Source organism: Pinus tabuliformis, chromosome 7, assembly GCF_031772625.1.
Source record: "Pinus tabuliformis cultivar Carrire ecotype Pingquan chromosome 7, CPIR1, whole genome shotgun sequence".
NCBI lineage: Eukaryota > Viridiplantae > Streptophyta > Pinopsida > Pinales > Pinaceae > Pinus > Pinus tabuliformis.
In genome coordinates this window covers 550,640,077-550,663,913 of record NC_142293.1, presented here as the reverse complement: position 1 = coordinate 550,663,913, position 23,837 = coordinate 550,640,077, and the positions used below count along the sequence as shown (strand labels likewise).

At 34.1% G+C, this 23,837-nt stretch overlaps 1 pseudogene; it reads right to left on the bottom strand.

The window, feature by feature from the left end:
• Nucleotides 1–6,043: 6,043 nt before the first annotated feature.
• Nucleotides 6,044–23,837, bottom strand: part of LOC149248536 (peroxidase 12-like) — a 277,343-nt pseudogene continuing 259,549 nt past the window's right edge.

The window sequence follows — 23,837 nt, the reverse complement described above, 5'->3', positions numbered from 1 at the left end:
AAATGTTGTGCATGAGCAGAGGTTCCTTGCAGCTTGAGAAGCCTTTCTTCTTCTATTCCCCTCATGACAAGTGAGTGGTCAGATGCTTTTCTTACCTCAAGCTTGCCATCAAACATATGAATGGAGTGACCTTGCTGGTGGATGTGGACCAAGGACAACAAGTTTCTCTTCAGCTGTGGGAGATATAGAACATGATGCAGAAGAAAGTCTGGAAGACCAGGCAATTTAAGCTTGACTGTGCCAAGCCCTGATAGCTTGATTTTTTATTGGTCTGCAAAGTATACTGCTCCATCAACATTATCATTGAAATCTTAAAAAAAATCTTTTCTATGAGTCATGTGGTAGGTTTCTCTTGAATCAAGCAACCAATCATTTTTCCAAGAAGCAAGTGAAGCATTAAATAAATCTTCATTTACTTCAATGTTACATTATGCCACAACATAGTGAGCAGATTCAGGTGCTTTACCTTTGTCTGTATCATCAGTTTTACCTTTTTGTTGCTTTCTTTTCTGCTCAATTTTCATCCCATGGTAGCTTGCATGTAGAGGCATCATGTGATCCATTTCTTTTGCAGCGAATGCAATGCAAATCTGCCTTTTCTCCTTGAGAATGTCTGCCCTCCCACCTCTGAAATATCTTCATCTTCCTCTTCGACCACCTCTTCCTCTTGTAGAATCTTGAGCAGGATGCTTTTCTTTATGAGCAAGGCACACAACCTCTTCAGAAAATTCAGGGGATGTCTTCTTTCCAAAAGCTTTCTCTCTTTCAGCAAACTTTTTCACAAGAGAGTGAAAGGTTATATCTTTGAGATTTCCATTTGCTTGCAATGACTCAAGCTAATTGGAGTAAGTAGGATAAAGTGCGTTGAGAAAAGCGATAAGAGGAATATCCAATTCAACCTTAATGGATTTGATATCATGCATTATAGACTTTACTTCAGATGTAAGAGCAAGAGGATCATTATTTTGCAGTTCAAGAGTCAAGAGTTTGATCATGAGTTGAACAACTTCAAGTGTAGAATGTGAGTCATAGAGTTCTTTTAGCTTTTGTAAGGTTTCAAAGGTAATTGAATATGACGAAATATGGTGACTAACCTCTTCATTTACAGATTCTGCAATTAATGCATAAGCTTTGTTGTTCTTGTTTTCCCAAATGACGAGCTCTTTGTCTGAGGTAGGTTATACCGGTTCATTGTCTCCATCTCCGACACACACTCCTTTCCACAACTCATGGAAACTGAGGGTGTGTTTTATCATCCGGGACCATTAAGGATAGTTCTCCTTGCCAGTGAGAACTATTCCCGCCATGGATATGATTGAATGCATACTGTAGCAAAAAAATTCTACTGCAAAACTTTTACTCATAATGGAAAAAAATATAGTTCTGATGTGACTCGACAACAAACTCAAATATCAATTTGCATTCATCTGCACAATGTTAAAGTATAGAATATCACAATATACTCAGTCCAAAAAAATACCCTCAACAGCATAAAGCACTACGTCCACTAAAAGGTCAAAGAATGTAGTCCTGACATATTATATAATTCAATTGGATGATATTAATGATGGCAACATTTGACCAAACTGTAAGAACAATATCCTACACTTATCTGATGGTGTAACTGAAGAAATAATAGAGAGGATGCTTTGTATTGAAGCCGGCACTTTTGTATTCAAACCGTCATAGCAAAGATGATGATTTCCCACGGGAGATAATAAACAACGGAGATAAAAAAAAATTGGAGGGGAATTAATAAACAAGCAGCCCGACACCAGTGAAGATGCATAAAAAAGACAATGAACAACAATGGCGTTCGAACGCAAGTCTCCACAGACGCCGAATGTTGTGCGCTGCAGCGAACTTCGAGTTTGTGAAATCGTCGATTCGAAGCACTCACGGAGTGCTTGTTTCGGTGTACATTGACTGCATGAAAACCGTAGCGAGAATAACCATGGAGAGGATGCTTTCTGACAAAAAACTGTGGATGGACAGCGCTAAAATTACCATGTCAGGATAGCGCTTCTTTTATGAAACCATGTCAGGACAACGCTTCTTTTATAAAATGTTTATGGACAGTCAGGACAGCATGGACAATGCTGGACAGTGTGGACAGTATGGAGGGGGCAGCTATCATGTCAGAAGCAGCTAATTAAATGGAGGAGCAGCTCAGCTATATGGAGAGAAGACTAGGGAGTTACAAGGGACATAAGAACTAAAACAGGAGCTGGCTCTGATACCATGTCAGGCAAGGCAATAACTCCATAAAGAAAAAATTATTCGACTGTATTATTCCATCAAGTAGGTCCTTATTATATACATGAGGGAGAGACTGCTCAGTTCATCTCCCGATGACTGTTCATATTTCTAATTTATTTATTTACATAAATTCACCCAATCACAAGGATTAGGTGTCAACAGTTTCTTTATGTGAATTAGAAGAGAGAGAATCTAAGGCTGAAGAAAATCCTTTGAGAGATATGTTTGCTTCAAGTTCTAGTCGTGTCCTAAATTCTGCTGAACTTGAGTATGAAGAACCCCAACCTTCTGCCCATTGGGAACTACCTGCTATAGCTCCCTCAGAAGTATATAATGATATTTCTGTATTTCATTTAAAAGCTGCCACTAGGATTAGTATCAAAGAGTCTGTGAGTCAAATCCAAGAAAACTCTGATAACATCTAGACCATTTCTCTGTTAAATCCCAAAGAGTTACAAGCAGAGGCCAAAAGATTAAAAACAAACTATCTGCATTTAGGATGCATAAGAGTAGGAGTCAACCCTTTGACACATCAAGGGTTAAATACTTATGTGTTAGCCACTGTTCAAGATCTGACACACAATAAGTATACTGATTCCTTAATCGGTGGAATTTTTGCTCCACTGTCTCATGCCCCAGTCTATTTTCACTGTTTTCCAAATTTCTCTATCTACAAATTTGATGCAACCATTGACCAGATCCTACAGCTTTAGATCCAAACCACTAGTTTCGATATGCATAAAAAGAGAAATAATATTGCCATCCAGACCAAAGGTTGTTTTCACCACACCAATACTCTGTGGCCAGCCATCCGCCATACTCTCAGTCAAGACTCCAAATCTAGTGTTGTTGTTCTGACTGATCCCAAAAATCAGAAGATTGAGCACCAAACTATCAGATGGGAAGACTTAACATTCCCTCAGCACTGGGTAATAAATAATCCCAAGCCTCTCATGCCAAAGAAAATCACCTAAGCTAATATCACAGAGAATTTATCTTCTGCAATCATATCCTTTCCCAGAAGATCCACTATTGACTGCTGAGGTATTGAGATCGCCTGTAAAAAGTCTAAATATTACAGAGACCCCTCCACTGTAGATACTGCTTGTTCCAGTTCATCTTCCTCTTGTAAACATATTTCCTTATTTGAGTTAGCACAGCTTGTAAATTTTTCCTCTTTAGAAGTCAAATGTCCAGAGTGCCAAGATAGTATCAATCTACTTATGCTTGCCGAAATTGCAATCCATGCCAACCATAATCCCAGATCTGGCATAGCTCCTCCTTCGACATCTGTTAATCCATGCCCAAATCCCAAATGCTCAGACATTCCTTTCCCTCATGAGCAGGATGTTGATCATGTACTTATGATGCATGAAATTGTTACATTGGAAGGAGAAGACCCAAGGCTAACTAAGATGATGTGTCTTATGAGACCTACTAAGCCCAAATATGGTCTAGGATTCCTTGAGCAAGCAAATGGCCTCATACCAGAATGTAGATTTCGCCCAGTCCCTGATGACTGCAAAAAGCCTGTTGTAATGGAGATGCACAAATTCTTTTCTCTTATGGATGGATGCCTGAAGTCTGAAATTAGTGCAAAATGGATGAAAGAAATGTTTAATTGGGATTTGTTCACCAATCCCTAGGCAGAAGTATTTAACAGAACTTATACTCCCCGAGAGAAAAAGGAATTAGCTAAAGATTGGAAACATTTTATGGAAGTAAATAATACATGGATATCTTTTTATTCTTGGAAAGATAATGTTTCTCCATTAAATGTTTATACTGGATCAACATCAGTCACTTCAGCAAATAAACTTGCTTGGACTGCATTAGATGGAAGTAAAGTTAAAACTCCATCAACATTTCCTCCCTTTAAAGGAATTATTATAGGAGAAACCCATAATGCAGCTAAAGCTATCCCACTTGTGCAGAAAGATGACAATGCCTTAAGCATTGATGGTAGAATACAAAAGGCCAGTGAACAGTTGAATTGGACAAATACTGCAATTAAAGGCCTTGAAATTAATGCAGCCAAATCAGCAGAAGTCAGAGAACAGATTGATATTGTTCAAGTATCAATTAATGATGTAAATAGATGTTTGAATAATGTACAGTATGATTCCTCTATTATTCATTCATATGCTAAAGAATCTTTATCAAAAATAGAAGGAGTAGAAGACAAATTAGTTGATCATTTGGATGCAACTAAAAGTCTTATTTCTGGTCTAGCAAGTAAAGTTGAGAAAATGAGTATTTCAAAAACAGAAAGACCAGTTCCTAACTCCTTTCTTGTCAAAAGAAATATAAAGATTCAGGATCCTCTGAAGCCCATAAACAGGTTCCCAACATTGTTTCCCAAGGAAGCAGCCAGATCTTCAGAATTTGAGGCTACAGAAAAAATAAGTATTGCATCCTTATTCAAGGATGATGAAGAAGAAAAGAAAGATCCTGATACACAGATCTTTCCTATTTATGAACCTCTTGAGCATAGGTTCAGTAAGTATCCAACACCTGATATTGAAGGCAAAGGAAAGCTTCCTGAAGCCCATACCTTTTTCCTCAAGTCTCACAGAGAATGGAACATTGACAACATGAGTGTTGGTCAAATTAGACAAATGATAGATATGATGTATATAGAATACAAACTCATGTGTCTTAGGGGGAAAAGTGAAATTGACGCTTGCAGACTATAATATAGTGTTTTACAGGAACAGTCCTCAGGTGGTGGGAGACAGAGTCATCTCCAAAGCTTATTGCAAAAATGGAAGAAGAAGTTCTAGAAGATGAAAATGGAGATGTCATACATAATCCCGATGGAACTACTACCAGCAATATGATAGGAGCATTGATATCAATGATCCTAGAACATTGGTGTGGTAGCGAAATAAAAATTGCAGATAAAAATGAAGTTATTCTTATGAATCTGAAGTGCCATAAAATGTCCCAGTTTGAAGACTTCCATTGGATGCAGCGGATCTATGAAGTCAAAGATTCAAAGAGCTTGTTGTGGAAACGAGTTTACCTTGCAACCCTGCCATCCAAGTTTGTAGACTACACCAGACTACAAGAAGTCTTCCAATGACCTTTTGAGTCCTAAATTATGTATAGAGAGAATACGAGCATTATATTAAAACATTAAAAAATTTCAATACATAATTTTCCGTTTTCCTAATAGTGAATAGCAATTGAATACATAATTTTCCACTTTCCTGATGGTGAATAGCACTCTTATATGAAATTAAGACGGAAAAGGTCATCCTTATTAGTCCCTGCCGTCAGGGCCGAGACTCTTAGTAATCGAATTACTATACTAGCATTAGTCATTTTTTAAATTAACTAAATTTTTATTTTATATTTGATAAATAATGGTCATTTCATTTAGTCTAACAAGGTATCAAATTTTTCTTTTCGTCAATAAATTTTTTTGTCAATTTGGCCTCTTCCCAAATAATTTTTTATAGTATTTTTATAATCTCTTACTTCAACAAATTTAGGTTATTAGTATTTTTCCAACAAAAAATAATACTGACATTAATCCCTTAGCATTAGAGGCTTGGTTTTGGTTTCATCATATATATATATATATATATATATATATATATATATATATATATATATATATATATATATATATGTCATCCTTATTTGAAATTACAATTTAAAGTTGTGGGTTGAGTGTGAACTTAAGACTATCAAAGAACTTTATTTAAACATTAAGCTATCTAAAGCTCTATTTGAAGGCCATGAACATCAACCTTATTGCAAGCTACCAACTAAAGTTTTATGTGAAGTGTGAAGGTGAAGACCGGTCCTTTGGACCAACGCTGGGCTTGATAATTTTGTTGGTAGTATGAAGAAGCGTTATTGGCAACAGAGCAGTCAGTATGCATCTCTCCCTCGGTTCCTGCTAAAATGTCCAGTTGCCCCATTTTAAGCATTCCCAAAATGAATTTCTGGAAAAACGATGTCTAGTTAGATGCAAAACTCTTCACAATGTCATCAAAATCGGTGGAATACGTGTACAGACCCTCGTCGGAGGTGAAAAGCACATTTGGAGTTATGAGATCCAAGATTGTTGGTTGACAGTGTCATTAACGAGTGGGCATATTGAATAAAGAGTGTTGGAAAAAGTGATATTTAAACTTTAAAGTTGGATCTACAATTGTGTGTCATGTGGTGATGTTTACATTGTATATATAAGCTAATTTGTATGCATGAGCTATATTGAAATTGGGTTTCCTAGGGTTTGAATAATTTTGATCGTTAAATAAATGAGAGTACATGATTTGATTGGGAGTGATTTGGAGAGAATATTTTTAGTTTAATACATCATTCATAATTACGAAAGAGTTTTCAATTTCAAATCAAAGAAAATAAAAAAATTAATATATATGTAAACATTTAAATGTTGGCTTAATTAATAATCAACCTAGATCTATTTTAACTTTCTCTATCTCACTCCCAAACATACACACATTCTCTCCATATCTATCTATCTCTCTCTTGCTTGTCTTCCTCTCCCTCTCTTCCTGTTTTGTCCCTCTCTCTATCTCTCCTCCCTCCCACTATCCTCTCTCCCTCACTCTCTCTCCATCTCTCCATTGTCACTCCCTCTCTCTCTCTCTCCACCTTTCTCCTTGTATTTCTTTTTGCATCCCTCCCACTCTCCCCCTCCAAGTCCCTCTCTCTCTCTCCTAGGGTCCTCTCTCTTTTCCTTCCTCTCTCTCTCTTTCTATCCCACCTCTCTCCCCCCATCACTCGCCCTCTCTCTTTTCACTCCAACTATAACACTATCTCCCTCACTCTCTCCTTCTCTCTCTCTTTTCACCTTCTCTCCCTCTATCTCCCATGTTTCTCTCTCTCTCTCTCTAGCCATATATCTTAGATATTTGTTCTTTACTCCCTCTCTCTCCCACTCTCCTTCTCTCCCTCCCCTCTAAAAATATAACAAAATCAATTTAATAATAAAAATATTAAAATTCTATTTGTTATATTTTGATTTTGTAATTAACATTTTTTTAATTAAATCCAAAAGGAAAAAAGTTATAATTACTTTTGAGATATATCTAAACCCTTTATACTCGCGACTACTAAAAATATTCCCATAGAAATTAAATCAAGGTTTTAATAAAATTTAAAATGAGAATACTTTTATAATGTGACATTTCTATAATATAAATAATATTATTAAGAACTAGCATAGATCTATCTAAACTAAGGATACAAGGGATGAGTGCAAGCAAAGTGACTAACAATAATAGAGGAAAGCTAGTGCATGATTTTTTAAGTTATTCATTATTGTATTTTATTTTACATGATTGATCCAAACTATAGGTTTAATATTTTACAACCAAATGAGTTTTTTAAATTTAGAAACTTTGTTAAACACTACACATTGGGATCAAATTTAAGAGAGAGAGAAAAGGGGTTGAGAGAGAGGGAGGGAGATAAAGAATCAAGAAAGAGAGAGAGAGTAATGGGGGAGGAGAGATGGAAGTGAGATATAGAGGGAGAGAGAGAGGAAGGCAGATAGAGAAGGAGAAAGGGAGAGAGAGGGAGTAAGGAACAAAGAAAAAGACATAGAGAGGTAGAGGTTGATAAAGAGAGAGAGTGAGTGATATGTTGGCATTATGATACAGGTGTTGTCCTTGATGGAAACTCACTTAGAGGTATGATACAGGTGTTGTCCTTGATGACAACTCACTCAGATGACAGGTCATAGTGCAGTAGGCCAAGAGAAAGGTATACGCAAGTTAACCTTGATGAAAGTGCGTATACACAGAGGTTAGCAAAATAAAAGGCACATATATGTACACATGCAGGTTCACAAAAGGGAAGACACGTACATGTTAGAAAACTAAGTTTTGGTCCGTGGTATTTGGTCCATGGTATTTTGGTATTGGTCCATGGTATTTGGTCCGAAGTGTTGACCCTAGGTATTGGGTCCAAGGTATTGGTCCTACATGGTTTTGGACCATGGTATTGAGAGAGGCCTAAACCTATATAAGGAGAAGATCATTAGGCCAAGAGGTGCAAGTGAGCATGTGATGAATATCTGATGAAGAGTGAGATCTAGTATGTTGGTTATGGGTTTTTGATGCTTTGCTTGATCTGAATCAAGGATGCACCCATGCAGTTGAAGATGCATGATGGATCGGAATCATAAAGGCTGGAATGTATTATCATTATGTGGTTTGATCATGGATAGACTAGATCTGAATTATTGACGTATGTTTATTCTGTAAATGTTATGTTCTGATGTCTGGAATAGCTGCAAAGTTATAAGTTAGAATTTGCAGATCTGTACACGGGTTGGCTTTGGTAAAAGCCCATATACATGCAGGTTGAGTTCATCAGAGCAGCATATATAGTATGAAGTATGATATTTGAAGTTGCAGTTGGATGTGGTTGTTATTGCAGAGTTCTGTTGTCTGTTCTGTGTTCTGGTGACTGTGTTGTTGACAAGATTCCAGTGTTTCAGTATTGGGTGATTCAGATATCGGTGATGTAGGTATAGTTGATGGGTGTTTTGTAGTGGCGATTGATTTTGTGCTTCAATGTTTTTGATGGGTCCAGTATGAAAATTGGATGAAACGTGGCCTTTAGATTATGGTGTTGTTGTTTCAAGAGTATCCAATATGAAAATTTATGAAACGTTGTCCCCAGAGGAAGAAAGAAGATCGTAGCCTTCTGTAGGCCGGTGCCTACATACTGGTAAACATATCGGCCAGTACAAGAGCCAAGGGGTTGTATCTCCCTTCCAGGAGCAGCTGGAAAACGAGTGAAGGTTGGAGCCTTCAGTAGGCCGACGCCTACGTACTAGTAAATGGATCAGCTAGTACATGAGCTAAGGGGGTCGTAGCTCCCTTCCAGGAGAAGCTGGAGAATGAGAGAAGGTTGTAGCCTTCTTCAAGTAGAAGCTTGTGTACTGGTATAAGACTGCACCAATACAGAACCATTGTAAAAAGAAGCTTCTTATTAAAAGAAGATAGAGACGAGTTGCACCAGGTGGTTTTCACCAACATTGGGTTTCCACCTTATATCATGGTGTTCATGTGTGCTTCTTATGTGTACTGTTCATATGGTTAATAATGTTCTGATGCACTCATTGAAGACCAACTAACTGAATCATAAGTTTATTGGATATACGCTAGTTGCATTAAACACAGTTATGTATACACGCGGGTATGATTAACTGAAGTAGAATATATGAATCTGAGTATGAAAATGAAAAAGTGTTTGATTTGCTAATACTGATTTCCCCCCAAACCCCCCCCCCCCCCCCCCCCCCTCCCGCAAACCCCCTCTCAGTATTATTTCCAACATGATAAGGGAGATATAGGGAGAGACGGTGAAGTTAGAGAGAGGGAGACACAGAGATGGAGGGAAGAGAAGGAGAGAGGGAAGGAGATAGTGACATAATTAGAGGGAAGAGAGAGTGAGTGATTGATGAGGGGGAGAGTGGGAGGGATGAAGAAAGACATAGAGGGAGAAAGGTGGAGATAGAGAGGGAGTGACAAGGGAGAGATGGAGGGAGAGTGAACGAGAGAGGAGAGTGGGAGGTAAGAGAGATAGAGAGAGAGAGAAGTGTAAGAGAGAGATAGGGAGAGGAAGAGGGAGGCAAAGATTTAGATGTATATGGAGAGAGTGTGTGTATGCTTGGGGGATGTGATAGAGAGAGTGAAAAATAAAGAGACACATATATACAAATATAGATATTATATAATATTATATAACCAGCCTAGATCCATCTTAACCTTGGGTCTATCAAGTGGCCAGAGGGATCAAATCTCTAGAGGTGAAAACATCCTAGGTTAAGATGGATCTAGGGTGGTTATTAATTGAGCCAACATTTAAATTTTTACTGTCATCCCATTTATATTACTTTCAACATTTTATTTATTACTTTTAACTTTTTGTTTGTTACTTTGAGCTCACATTTAAAATTGTTTACATACTTACATTACACCTACACATCTACCTTATACTGCACTGCGCAATTAAATAGTTTCATTTAATACTTCTATGTCATATTAATCCATTTGATACTTTCTCTAATAAAAATATATCAAATATAAATTCATACTTCCATGCCATATAATAAGTCTATAGTTTATTATATTGTTCATATTCATTATTAAATTATGTAATAATTAATTCAAAATTAATTATGTATAAATTAAATATGTAATAATTATTTCTAAATTAATTATGTAATAAGTATTTAAGGAACCACATAGCTTGGAATTACCCAACCAGTAATCCATAAAAAAAACATTAACATATCTCCTACATTTAAGAAAAACTAATTATTAACCATATACAAACAATTTTAAGACATACTTCAAACACATAATCTAACCTTAATTCTCATATTTATAATTTAATAATATATAAAATATATAATCTTCTAATAATAATTCTTATATTTATAATTTAATAATGTATAAAATATATATTCTTCCAACAATAATTCTTATATTTATAATTTAATAATATATAAAATATATGAAGATTATAGTAAGGCTGTTTCAAAATCGGTTGTGTAAAACTCAACCTATAAAATAAAAATGAAAGGATCATCAAAGTTTTAAATCTCAAAAGTCCATCTCAGTGGTACCACCATCCTTCTTTCGTCATCCATGTCAGTGGCTATGTGGCACCCAAAGATGGAATTTGATGGGCAAACGTCATAAGGCATTTTAACCGTATTTGACATTTAAAATTGTTTGGTACCTATTTTTTTAAACGTGTTTGAAAGTCATGAAAGCGTATATTTGACATTCAATTTTTTTTGAAAACGTCCTGGGGTGCTCTTCAATTTTTTTTCCACCTACCAGTACGGGTGGGGTGCTCCAAGACCCAGGTGGCATTGCCACATTGGCACTAGGCATTGGTATAGTTACTGGTATGTTAATGTGTGTTGCCAAAAGTTTTTGACACGATTAATATCATTAACCCTTTTGAACCAAGCGTGGTTCCCCATTACATGTTTTACTGTGCACAGCCAAAGCCTAGAGCGTTAGTCAGTATATATTTATAATCACTGACAGAGACAAGTATTAAAACACAAAGTTGTTGCGGCAAATAGTTGTGAAAATCTAATATTGGTATCTGGTTCATATTCTCCTTACAACGTTTTGGTGAACTGGTTTGAAAACCATTTTTCATCGAACAAACTATCTTAAAATTTGGAAAAAATTGGGTACTCGTAGTATTCCTTTGTGGTCCGACGGTTGTTTTGATGATGAATGAGGACAGGTTTTAAAAACCACCATGTATTATTCCTTTATTCTCCCACGGTGGTTTTGATGATGAATGAGCACGGTTGTTAAAAACCACCAAATTAATTAAAAGTTGGTAGTTTTAGTTATGTCAAATTTCAACGAGAATGGATTTTCTAAAATCGTTTTAGGTAATCAATGATCATGTCCTTCCCAACGGCAATGCATTATGTCACCACCCAACTTCTCCAGCTGCTAAGTGTAAGCATTTATTGACCAGAGTGGATGTTGTACAGGGTACTGAAAATGTTTGATCTTCGCTGGATTTGGGCAGTCTGAACTGGCAGTTATTTTCTCTTTTCTCTTCTGTCTTCCTGGATTTTGCAAAAAAATTCATAGGGTCTAATTGTTGGCGGTGACTGGTTCTTTTGCTCGCTAGTCGCAATTGCATGGTCTCTCAGTCTATCAACAAGGAGTTTTAGGGTCCTTGAGACAGTCCACAGTGGACAGGGATTCACCTCCAGCGGCCAGCCTGATAATCTGTGTCCACACCCCTTCAGAAATTTACAAGTACTCAGCTCAGTCAATGGCCACTGGCCAGGGATTCGCCTCTAGCCTGATAATCTGCGTCCACAGCAATTCAGACATCTACAAGTACTCGGCTCAAATACAACTTACCACTCAGAGTATCCAGGTTAGCTTTCGCTTTCAACCATGAACTCGTTAATAAATTTGCTGGCCGTCGAAAGTTTCCCATTGCAGTGTTAGAACTTACAATGTTTAGAATGTTATAACACCAAACGACTTGTGTGTCTCTTGTGACAACCTATCAAGTTGGCCTAAGTCAAATGGTTCTTTCTAAGACATATCAAAAGCAAACTTACACCATTGAGATTTTGGAACATTTTATGGTTAGAAAATCAGAAGACACTTGGAACTCTTTCTAATACATATCAAAAGCAAACTTACACCATTGAGATTTTGGAACATTTTATGGTTATAAAATCAGAAGACACTTGGAACTATTGGTTGTCTAGTTGGGAGTCCTCAGAGTCCAGTTCAGTTTCTTTTGTTTAATTATGGCATACTGGATTCAAATAAATTTAGTGCACTGTATCCTTATTTGCATGATACCCTTCTAGTGACCTGAAACAAGGTTTTGAGAACAAATATAGAAGCTCGTCAAAGAAATTGTTAATACAGTGAATGATTATGAATAGTTTGGCAACTAGGGAACTAGGTAATGTTTCCAATAATAGGAACTAATCCCCAATAAGGGTATAAGCAACTAAAATGCTATTTACTTAAAACTCTAAAGTTTGCAATAAGGCTATGAAGCATGCTAAAATGTTATTTGCTAAAAACCCCAAGGTCTAACCTAGAATCCATTGTTTGTTTTGTGTTATAATCACCAATAGTCTCCATAAGAACACAATCCATAATTAAAATGATGAAAGCTATAGGCATCTCTTATAATGATTTCTTGCTTAACAACTTTTAAAATGAACTTGGTAGCATTGTGGCAATCTCCGCACACAAAAAGTTCTTCACAATTTGAATTGGAATTTTAGGTGGACCATGGAAGTCTCATAAGCCCAAAAGCAATAGCCAACCTCTCACTATGATGGAAGACAGAGTCTTCTTTCTTCTCGTTCTCAAGATCATGTAGCACATATCTTGTGTCAGGGACATAACCTGCTTCCCTTATTAATTGAGTCAATATACCCAACTCTGCATAAATGTCTTCTATTTCTGGCTGTGATTTTTCTCCCACTAAAAATAAATGTATTTTATTCTTGATTTTTATCCAGATACATCCCAGATCCTTTTTCACCCCTACATCTTCAATGGGAAACTTGAACTTGTATTTTTCAAATGGTTGTTTCGCTTTTGTTCTATGATTTATGCAATTAGTAATTATGCTTGCTTTTATGCAATCTTCACTCTGAAAAAAATGTTAATATCTGATATAGAAATTTAACCTATGTGGAACATGTATTTTCTAATGCAAAACTGGCTTTCCAAACTCATTTTCCTGTCCCCAAGGTTAGCCTAAAAAGTGAAGTGGTGACCTGTTTGACATAATATCGGATATACTTCTCCCAACAAATGTGTTAAATTTTAGATAATTTAGTACTTCTTTTGGTCATTCAGAATACACATGTTACTTAATCTGCAAGTTCTATACACATGTTAGTCAATCTGAATACTAGTATTAGTGACACATGTCTCCCGTCCTGCTTCTCTGATGAACCATAATTCAATAAAGCCATCCTGGCCTACATTTTTAGCTTTTATGGTATGTAGAGTTGGGGCTTTAATTTATGATGATTTAATGTATACATTTAGTTTGTTTTTTAAAGTTAGTTAATGGAGTGAGAGACATAAGTAATGGTATATATATGAAATAGTAATATTACATATTAAATTTAAATTGGTATATTTTAAATATTTTATATTTTAGTTTTTTAGTTTTCAGGTTTTTTTTTTAATTGAAATTTAATAATATAATAATTTTTAGAATAAGTATAAGAATCATTACATATAATATTAATAATATTAATTATTTAATAAACCTAATCTATGTTCACAATAGTTAACAAGTAGTAATGAGAAGTCTTAAAGTGATTTTTTGGATGGAAAAATGCACTATTTAATTTATGTCTATTTAATGTATAAATTTAGTTTATTTTAAAAAGTTAATTAGTGGAGTGAGGGATATAATTAATGACATAGATATGAAATATTAATATAATATATTAAATTTAAATTTGAGTATTTTAAATGTTTTATATTGTGTGTTTTTCATTGAAATTTAATAATATAATAATTTTTAAGTAAGATTTTAAATTTTTTATTATTAAAATTATATTTTTTAATATAAAATGAATTTAAGTTTTTGATTTTTTTTTTGGAATATTAGAATTTATAAATTTATTGATTATTTTTGTAATTGTAGTAATTTTTAATTATATTTTGGAAAAAAATAATTAGAAAATATACCTAGAAAAATGTCATAAGTTATAACATTTGGATTATGTTTATTAATTCTAATATGTTATAACATATTTAAATTTATTTTTTGAATTATTATTATAATTTTACAATGTTGTGGTTCATCAATCCTAAATAATTATAATGATGTGACATAAATAAAAAGAATATTGTTCAATTCAGTTACACACTCAAGAAAGATGAACTCACTCCGTGTTTTATATCTTTACCTAGCCATTTTATTTTATTTTATTTTATACATTATGTATTGTAATTATCTAGCCATATATGTTATTCAACTTTAGGGTTTGTAACCTCAAAATAATATTTTTAGAGTTCAATGAAAGGTTAAATTAGTTTTTTATTTATGGAGAGCTATGATTTATTTCTTAAATATAAAGTGACTTTTTCCTTTTTCTTCATAATTATTTTCTATTTATAGATAATATCTTTTAAGCTACATGTGTTAATTTTTTGTTGTAAGTTTTATAAATTATTAATCTATTGTAATTGTTTTGCATGTAGGTAAATTATTTCAATAGAAATGCCTCCAAAAAGGAAGGGTCAATCAACTATAGACAAATTTTATGGATATTCTAAAACATCAAAAACTTCTAATGTTAAAGATATTCCATATATACCTAATTTGAATGAGGACACTAATGAAGATATGGATGAAGAGTTTGTTGCTGATCTAGAAATTCTTAGCCATGAAAAGGAAGGACAAGATGATGGATCTAGTATTTCGAGGAGGAAGACCTTCTCAAAACGAGAATTTCAAGAAGAGTGGACTATAAAACATCCTTGTGTGTATAGTATCAATGTTGAAAATGACAAGAATCATATGAAGTGCAAAATTTGTGAGAAATAAAATGCTCAAGGTCCATGGTGTATTGGAAATGGATGTAATACCATTCAATATGATGTTGTGACAACTCATGCAAAATTTGTTGTTCATCAAACATCAACTCTCATTGTTGGCAAAGCCCATTACAGAACACATTGTGGCTATACGTGAAGCTAATAAGGAAAGGGCCATAACCACCATGAAGTTAGCATATTTTATTACACAAAAAGATATTCAATTGCTACTTATGAAGATCTTTGTCATCTTCAAATGCATCTACAGACACCTAATATGCCTTCTGGAGTGGAGTATTCTTCCTACATAAATAGAAAAGCAACCATTGAATTCATTCACTCTATATCAAATTACCTTGAAGAAGTGTAGGCTAGAAAAATGTTAGATAGTCCGTTTTTCTCTATAATGTTAAATGAAAGTATAGACAATGGTTTGGAAAAACACCTTGTTGTGTATTCCACATGTCTAGACTTAAAAGGTTTGGGCCCTCCAGTGTCACAATTTATGAAAATAATTACTGTTCCTGATGGAAAAGGAAAGACTATATATGACACTGTCATTAAGTTAAAGGAATCAAGGCAGTTGAAAAATGAGAAACTAATAGCAGTTTTGCCTGATGGTGTATCATCTATGGTTGGATGTGAAAATGGATTTGTCACATTGCTAAATAATGATCTACCAAATCTGATTGGTACCCATTACATTGCACATCGTGAAGCACTTGTAGCATCATATGCTTCAAAGGAGATACCAGAGTTTTTGTATGTTGAGAAAATCGCAAATAAGGTATACTCATGGGTTGGAAATTCTGCAAAGAGAAATAATGAACTCATTTCTTTATTAGAGGTAATGGAATTAGAATCCTTGCAGGTTCTTCAAATCCATGGGATTAGATGGCTCTCTAGGGGTCAAGTGGTTGAAAAACTAGTTACATTGATGCCTGCTATTTTGAGTTTATGGAAGAAAGAAAGAAAGAATTCATGGTATCATAAGGCAAGGATATTTTCAGTTCAATTTTGTTTGAATATGCTTGTTGATGTTTTGAAGGAGTTGAATAATCTAAACAAAAAATTTCAAGAAGATAATGTGGATGTCACATCGCTTGGAATAGCTATTGACCATGCATTAAATACTCTTAAAAGATATTTCTGCAGACCAGATTCTTTTGTAGAAGGTGTTGTACATCTTACTAAATTTTTGAAAGACTCTAAAGATGGTTTCCTTGAAAATGTTGACAAAGAGGGGACTACCCATAGACATGATTTGTTGTATATTCCAATCCATGATGAACAATTGTCACAAACAATGGAAGCTTGCATTGATGGCTCCCTTGAGAGTTGCATACAACTTACAAGAAATTATGTACAGACATTGATTAAGAGTTCCAATTCAAGATTTCCAAATCTTCATCTTTTTAATGCAGCAAGGTTGTTTAGTCCTTTTCATTATCCCTCAGATCTTTATGTGAGAGAAAATAATGCAAAGCATTGGCTTGAAACATTTTTTCACATTTGCAGCATAAAACATGTAATGAAGGTGAAAATGTACCAATGTTTGATATTGCAGCTTGTAAAATAGAATTATATCAATTTATTGATGTGGTTTATTTGAATGGAGAAAGATTCCCAATGAAAGATGCATGGAAAGTCATTTCTCAAACAGAAGATTGGCACTCTAGGTATCCAAATGTGCTAAAATTATGGCAAGCAGTACTTGTCATACCAGTGAGCACTGTTTCATGTGAATGAGGGTTCTCTAAGCAAAATATGATCAAAGATATAAGGAGAACAAGAGTATCAATTAACACACTTGATGCATTGATGTGCATATCATTAATAGGTCCTAACACAACAGAGGTGGAATGGGAACGAGTTTATGAGATTTGACAAGGTGCAAAGGAAAGAAAACTTTTTGACATGTGAGAATTATTAAGCTACATGTTTTTTTACTTTGCACAAATTTTATTCACACATACATTTTTTTACTTTTGTTGTCCTCTACTATATTTAAATTTATGATATGGAATTTTAATTTTCTTTTCATATTGTTGGAATGTGGAATACACGGATTAATAGTTACATGGATGATGGCTGCCATAAGAAGAAATCAAAGATATCATTTAAAATATTCGTCATGTGTTGTTGTTATAGGTAAATAAAAATGCCATCAAGGTTGAAAAATGGCCACATCTTACCAATCCTTTTGAAAAATGTAGTAAAAGATGTGATAAGTTTAGATTGGATCATTTTTCTACTATGACATAGCATCTCTCCCTTTATGCTTCTCAAGATGCATTTAAATACGAGATCCCTTTGCACATATATCCAATCCCCCTCTTTGCTTGCCTTTAATGCATAACTTCCATGCAACTTGAGGCATTTCGTTGCTTTCATTATCATTGGAGCAATGAAATTTAGAAACTTGTAAGTTGTGACATTAGTTTGGTGTAGTTGGATTTTGGAGTAAACCATCATTTTGAATACTGATGATGATGATGATCGTTAACGTCCGCTGAGACCAAGTAATCATCTATCGGACCTAAAAAGACAAATTATTTATTTTGATTTAAGATTTTATTCCTATGCTCAAAAAGCTTGGAGAGAAGCCTCCCGAGCTCACTATAATTTTGGCATTGTAAAAGGCTAGGAAGGTCAGTATTGTAACAAAGGTTGTGAAATTGAGATCTAATGTGGTTGTATGCAGGACACTATGTATATGTATCAATCAATAGTTTGCTGTCAAATGCATTCCTCTTATTGGATGGATCTGAAAACTAGACGTGTGGTATGTTCTTATGCCGTTTTAGGGTGCCATATATTTCTATTTTGTATCAAACCTTATATTAGATAATGTCCAAAATTATCTCCGAATTTGCATGGAACTTAGTCTTATTAGGCATCTAAATATTCAGGTGGCATAATATAGTTTGTTGTTTTTAAATGATACTTTAAAGATATGCAATGGATAACCATCGAGTACTTTACCTTGGACTAATTATATACTTTCAATAAACAAAATAAACATGTTTCAAATGTTCAACACGTGTTATTGAAACCTCCAAAATTATAGTTGTCAAAGTATTATAATTTAAATATATTTAGCTTTTCATTGACATGTTTACAATTTAGATTAAAGGGTATAGTCTCTAAATAATACACCAAGGTGAAAATTATTTTTGAATTTTCAATGAAATTTTTTTGCCTAAAAATAAACTAGTTAGATACTATATGGAGCCATTTTAGAGTGAGTTTGTTATGGTTTTATTTAATGTTATTTTCATACACATTGGCTTTATATATATATATATATATATATATATATATATATATATATATATATATGTTTAGTTGTTTATGTATTATATCAATTCTACTAAATTTTGCTGATAAATAAAAGGAAGGATTTGATGAGAGCGTGCTTTTATCACATTTAATACTATTAATTGTTGCTCTCTGAGAAAGTACTAATGGAGGAAATCATAACATAATCTTATAACATGATGTTAAAAGTTCCGCAATAACCATTTGTTATAAGTTTAGCCTTTTAATTTTTAAAAGACTCAAATACTATGCATTCAATCATGTTAATATTAAAGTATATCCCAAAACACACTATAATAAATATGGTAAAATACATATTTTATCTTTAGATATAATAATATTTATTAGATTATGTAAATCATAACATAAACTATATTAATTAATTTACTTTTGAGTTTATATTGATAACATTCAATAGTTTTACTATGTTGGTCATCTTATATGCCCCATAAATCTACTTAGTCATATCTCCTATATACAAATGTTATGGCTTGTCCTGTCAACCACATTTGATTTTAGGTTCCAAAGATTTTAATATGTTCGATGCAATTTTGAATCAAAATGCAAGATTTAACAAGTCATTTGTGTGTTATGGTCATTTTGTTTTGTTGCTTATGATAAATATGTGACATTTTTTAACATATTATGTTATTGAAAGGTAATTTTTTAATCAAGTCTTTATTGGTGAAGGGCTAATTTATTATGAGAACCTCAATCTTGAAGGGAAATTTTTTAAACAAAAAGTCAATTTAAAGGGAAAATTTTTAAACAGAACATCAATCTTGAAGGGCAAAATTTTAAACAAATTTTTTTTTGACGGGAAACATAAGGACCCAAAACGTCAATTTTTTTTTATGATGGGTAAAGAGAAATCCAAATTCCAACCCTGGTGGCACCACCATCCTTTTCTCCTCCAAACCAGCCAAATTCGAGAAGCCGCAGTACTATTACGACATAGTGTAATTGATTGCATCCTACGGTATAATCAAGATTTCAAGGTTGATGTCTCAGAATTTAGGCCACAATGAATGAATTTTAACCAATCAAATTCTTTATGTCGATCATTTTGCCAAGCTCACCAGACTTTGTCCCGTACTGTTAATCCTCTACGTGCCCTTGAATTGGGTCTGAACGCATTATATCATATCAGATTTGAATATTGTGATGGGCGGGTAATGAGAAGATTTTAAGGGATTTTAATCATTTACTCAAAAGTTTTCTAAGCTTCTTTATCATCGCTGGCAGCTATAGTTCAAAATATTACTCTTTCACGTGGAATTTATTTCAACAAACAAATATTTGAATACATGCATAGTATCTTGACTTTAAAAAGCATATTCATATCGATATGTCCCATTTAGATTAAACCAACGTGATTTGCAAGCAGCTTTTAAGTTAAACACTATCTACCCATCATGCGATATCCACATTTTACCACACAAAGATATGAAAGCATGCACATTATCTTTACATTCAAAAACATTAATAACGTGACAATAGACATTGACATTTGCAAGGGGCTACTTCTTGCCCCATCTTCAGCCACAAATTAATCGTAAGGGATAGATATCTTGGCTTTGAGACGACGTTACTCCGCCTATCCTTGCATTTGTGGACCATAAATCGGTCGTTGTTCCTTCCTCAAAGATGCCAAGAAGAATGCCTCACCATAACACATAATGGTGGTGCGAATTGGTTTGACTCCGTGTTGAGCATTTGACAAATTCCTCGTCTGTAGGTATCGGTAACTTCATTTTTGTAGGATGAATAAAGTTTCAGAATTAACATGGTAAAGGGAGATAAGGTACTGAAGTTTGATATATCTCTCCAATGTGGTTCCTTTATTTTCCAGTGTATCAACTTCTGAATTTAGGTTTTTTTATGTGCTTTTAAATATTATAAGATGTTGAATTTGCAACCAATTCTTTGCAGTATGGCAGGAAGGGTAACAGAGTTAAGTAGAGTCAAATCAAGTTTTTGTGTGATTAGTAGAAGACTAGCAGCTAGTATGTATTTTATGTGTTAAATATGGTGTTTCTCCTCTTTATTTTTCTAACAAATTAGTACCAAAACGAGGTTAAAAGCAAAAGTATCCACAATATCCAAGTGGATGCAAAGACCCAAAGAGAAAATTCGTTACCGTTGATTGGAGGAGCTTGAGAGACACGATCAAGGAGCCAAAGGATTTCAGGAGTAAAAAAGTCTGCAACAATAGCTTGCAGAAGGCCCCTTCCGTGTGAGTAATAGGGTATAAGTCATGGGTGATAGTCGAAAGTGATGGAAAGTGTGAGGAGACAAAACATGAATTCATACACAAAACACGATCTGCCACTCTTTATTGATCACATAAAACTTAACTCACTCTCTAATTTTAATTAACTCCAAATGGGAAAATAATTACTATTTCTAACTGAAAATCCACCATCGGTGAATCTGCATCGGAATCCTAAGGTAGCGTGCGGAGAGGACAGTCGACAACAAATTTCAAAAGATTGTTTTAACAGTGTCGCAGCTGATTGAGGCTAAATGGTGCGTTCAGTGTAAATTGAATAAAAGACTAGGTGTATACTCTGTTTGAAAAAGACCACAGAACGAAGTCAAAAAAGTATGTCATCGTTAGTGCGTATATTGTCAAGGTATAAATATTTTTTGGTATCCAAAAGTGGTTCATAAAGACAATAAATAAATAAAGGGTATGTTTTAGATTATTTAAAAAAAGTTTGGATGCTCGTTGCAGGTAGGTGTGTTAGGTAGAAGATTAGATCAGAGTGTGTTAAATATAAATTTAAGAAAAATCAAAGAAAAATTGTAGCAATAGCAAGTAAAGAAATATGGAGTTTACAACAAGAAACTGCAACTAAGAATGAAGTATTTTCGAGAAGGATATAGAATCTCGAAGAAGAGAAAAAGAAAATGAAAAATTGTAAAAGTTTTGAGTTATTGTAAGTCTAGCTGAGACATAGACCAACAGCCATGTTTAAGTGATGATTGAGTCAATTTCTATTATAATTCTAACAAACATAGTGAAGTCATGTTGAGTCAAGTCATGTTTGAGTTATGTTAAGTCATACGGTGGTAATCAAGGGAGAGTGTTAGAAATTGTAATTGCTCCTGTATGCCAAAGTTGGCTAAATTTAGGAGAGTGAGTTAACTAAGTCAAGTAGACTCACTTCGAATTAAGTTATATTATGGGAAAAGTCGAATTTAGAGTGTGTGTGCCTATTGAGTTATTTTATACGAGTCACAAGTTTTCTATCATCAATAAAAGAGCCAAAAAAGTATAAATACCTCTCACCAGGTTTATTGTAAGAATCAAGTTTTCTATTATGAATAGAAGAGCCACAACTCATGTGTTCTGTGTGAAATATTTGTTTCTCTTCTCTGAATTTCCAACACATTTCTCCTTCCCTCACAAAAACCTAATGGTGGTGTGAATTAGTTTGACCCGTTGTTGAGCTTCAACAAATTCTTCGGTTATAAGTGTCAGTAACTGCTTTTTTGTAAAATGAATAAAGTTTCAGAATCAACATGGTAAATGGAGATAAGGTACTGAACTTTGATCTGTCTCCAATGTGCTTCCTTTATTTTCTAGTGTATGAACCTCTAAGTTTAAGTGCTTTTATGTTCTTTTAAACATTATAAAATGTTGAGTTTGCGCTTTCATCTCTCTCCAATGTAGTTCCTTTCTTTTCCAGTGTATGAACCTCTAAATTTAAGTGCTTTTATGTGCTTTTGAACATTATAAAATGTTGAATTTGCAAACCAATTCTTTGTAGCATGGCCAGAAGGGTGGTAATATATTTTCCCCTCCCTTTTTTAACCCCTGGCATCACAATGCTAAACACCCAAACAAATATTTTAAAAATTCTTCTAGTTATAATCCTTGCCATAGTGTTAGATATTTAACTTTGAGATACTCAATGCCAACAGAATTGTTATTCTACACAAAATAAAATATTGCATGAGCCGTGTTTTAAAATTAATTTTCCCACCCGAGCCAAGAGGCTCATTCTACAATCCAATATGAGGGGATGTGTAAGCTTGTTCTTCTATCAGTCTATCAATCTATCAAGTTGACATGTGACCTTTTATATATATAAAAATTAAAAATTATACTCTAAATAGAAAAATAATGTTGGCTATAATAAAAAAATGAATATGCCGTAAAGTAATTATAAGTAAGAAAATGTGCGATTAAGATGTTTAAACCTTATAATTTTCAAAAATATTTCAATTAGAGATATAAATAAACTATTTAAAAATCTTTGTTAACTAATTTAGGTTGATATCAAATTCATATATATATATATATATATAATATTTTAATGTTGCATACATAAAAATATTCAATGTGGGTTATCAATAATTTTTTTTTTGTAAGCTTCGGTAGATCCTTTTCTATTTATAATAAGCAAGTTGAATACACTTCCTGTCCATAGGTGGCCTCAACTTGCCCAGTGGGAAACCAATTTTTTGGCCACCTATACATATTGTACGTCATCCAAAATTTAGAGGTTTGAAGTCTTTCTATCCATGCTATGTAAACAAAACTATTTAAAATCTAGTTTTTATCTACTGTTCCCATCAACCTGCAAATATAAAAAATCCTACCGCTAAAAAAATAGTAAAGTCTCGAGAACATAAGCTCAGTCTACTCGTCCGGTTCATCTTGGTACGGTTCGACAACCACTGGGTCCGTTGTTGAGCCTCCATGCACTGGTGTCTTGTCCACTATACTAGGGATGTGTCTCTCTATGTGATCTACTCATATATCTTGTTTGTAGAGTTGAAATTGAATAGTCTACAAGTCCCGTTTGTAATCAGCATGTCCCTGATTATTAAAGCCATACCCATGGAGACTTGCTCCACTGCCTTACACATCAGCCACTTCATGAGTGAATATAAGTGCAGAGTCTGCTTGTATTGAGACATCCTACCTCTCGTGTTACCAGGGTCTGATACAAGATCCCGCCACTCTTCTATCTCCTCCTCAGAATCTTCTTCCTTCACACTATCTTCCATCTCGTCAATTATTTTCCTGATGCATTCGTCTGTGTCCCGCATGTATGCTTTGGTAGCTTCATGTACTGTCTCATCCTTTGGACGAAGTCCCCTTCTTTTGCTAGGGGTGTCACTGACCTAGGGGCGCAAACTATTATTTGTCTTTCCTCTGCA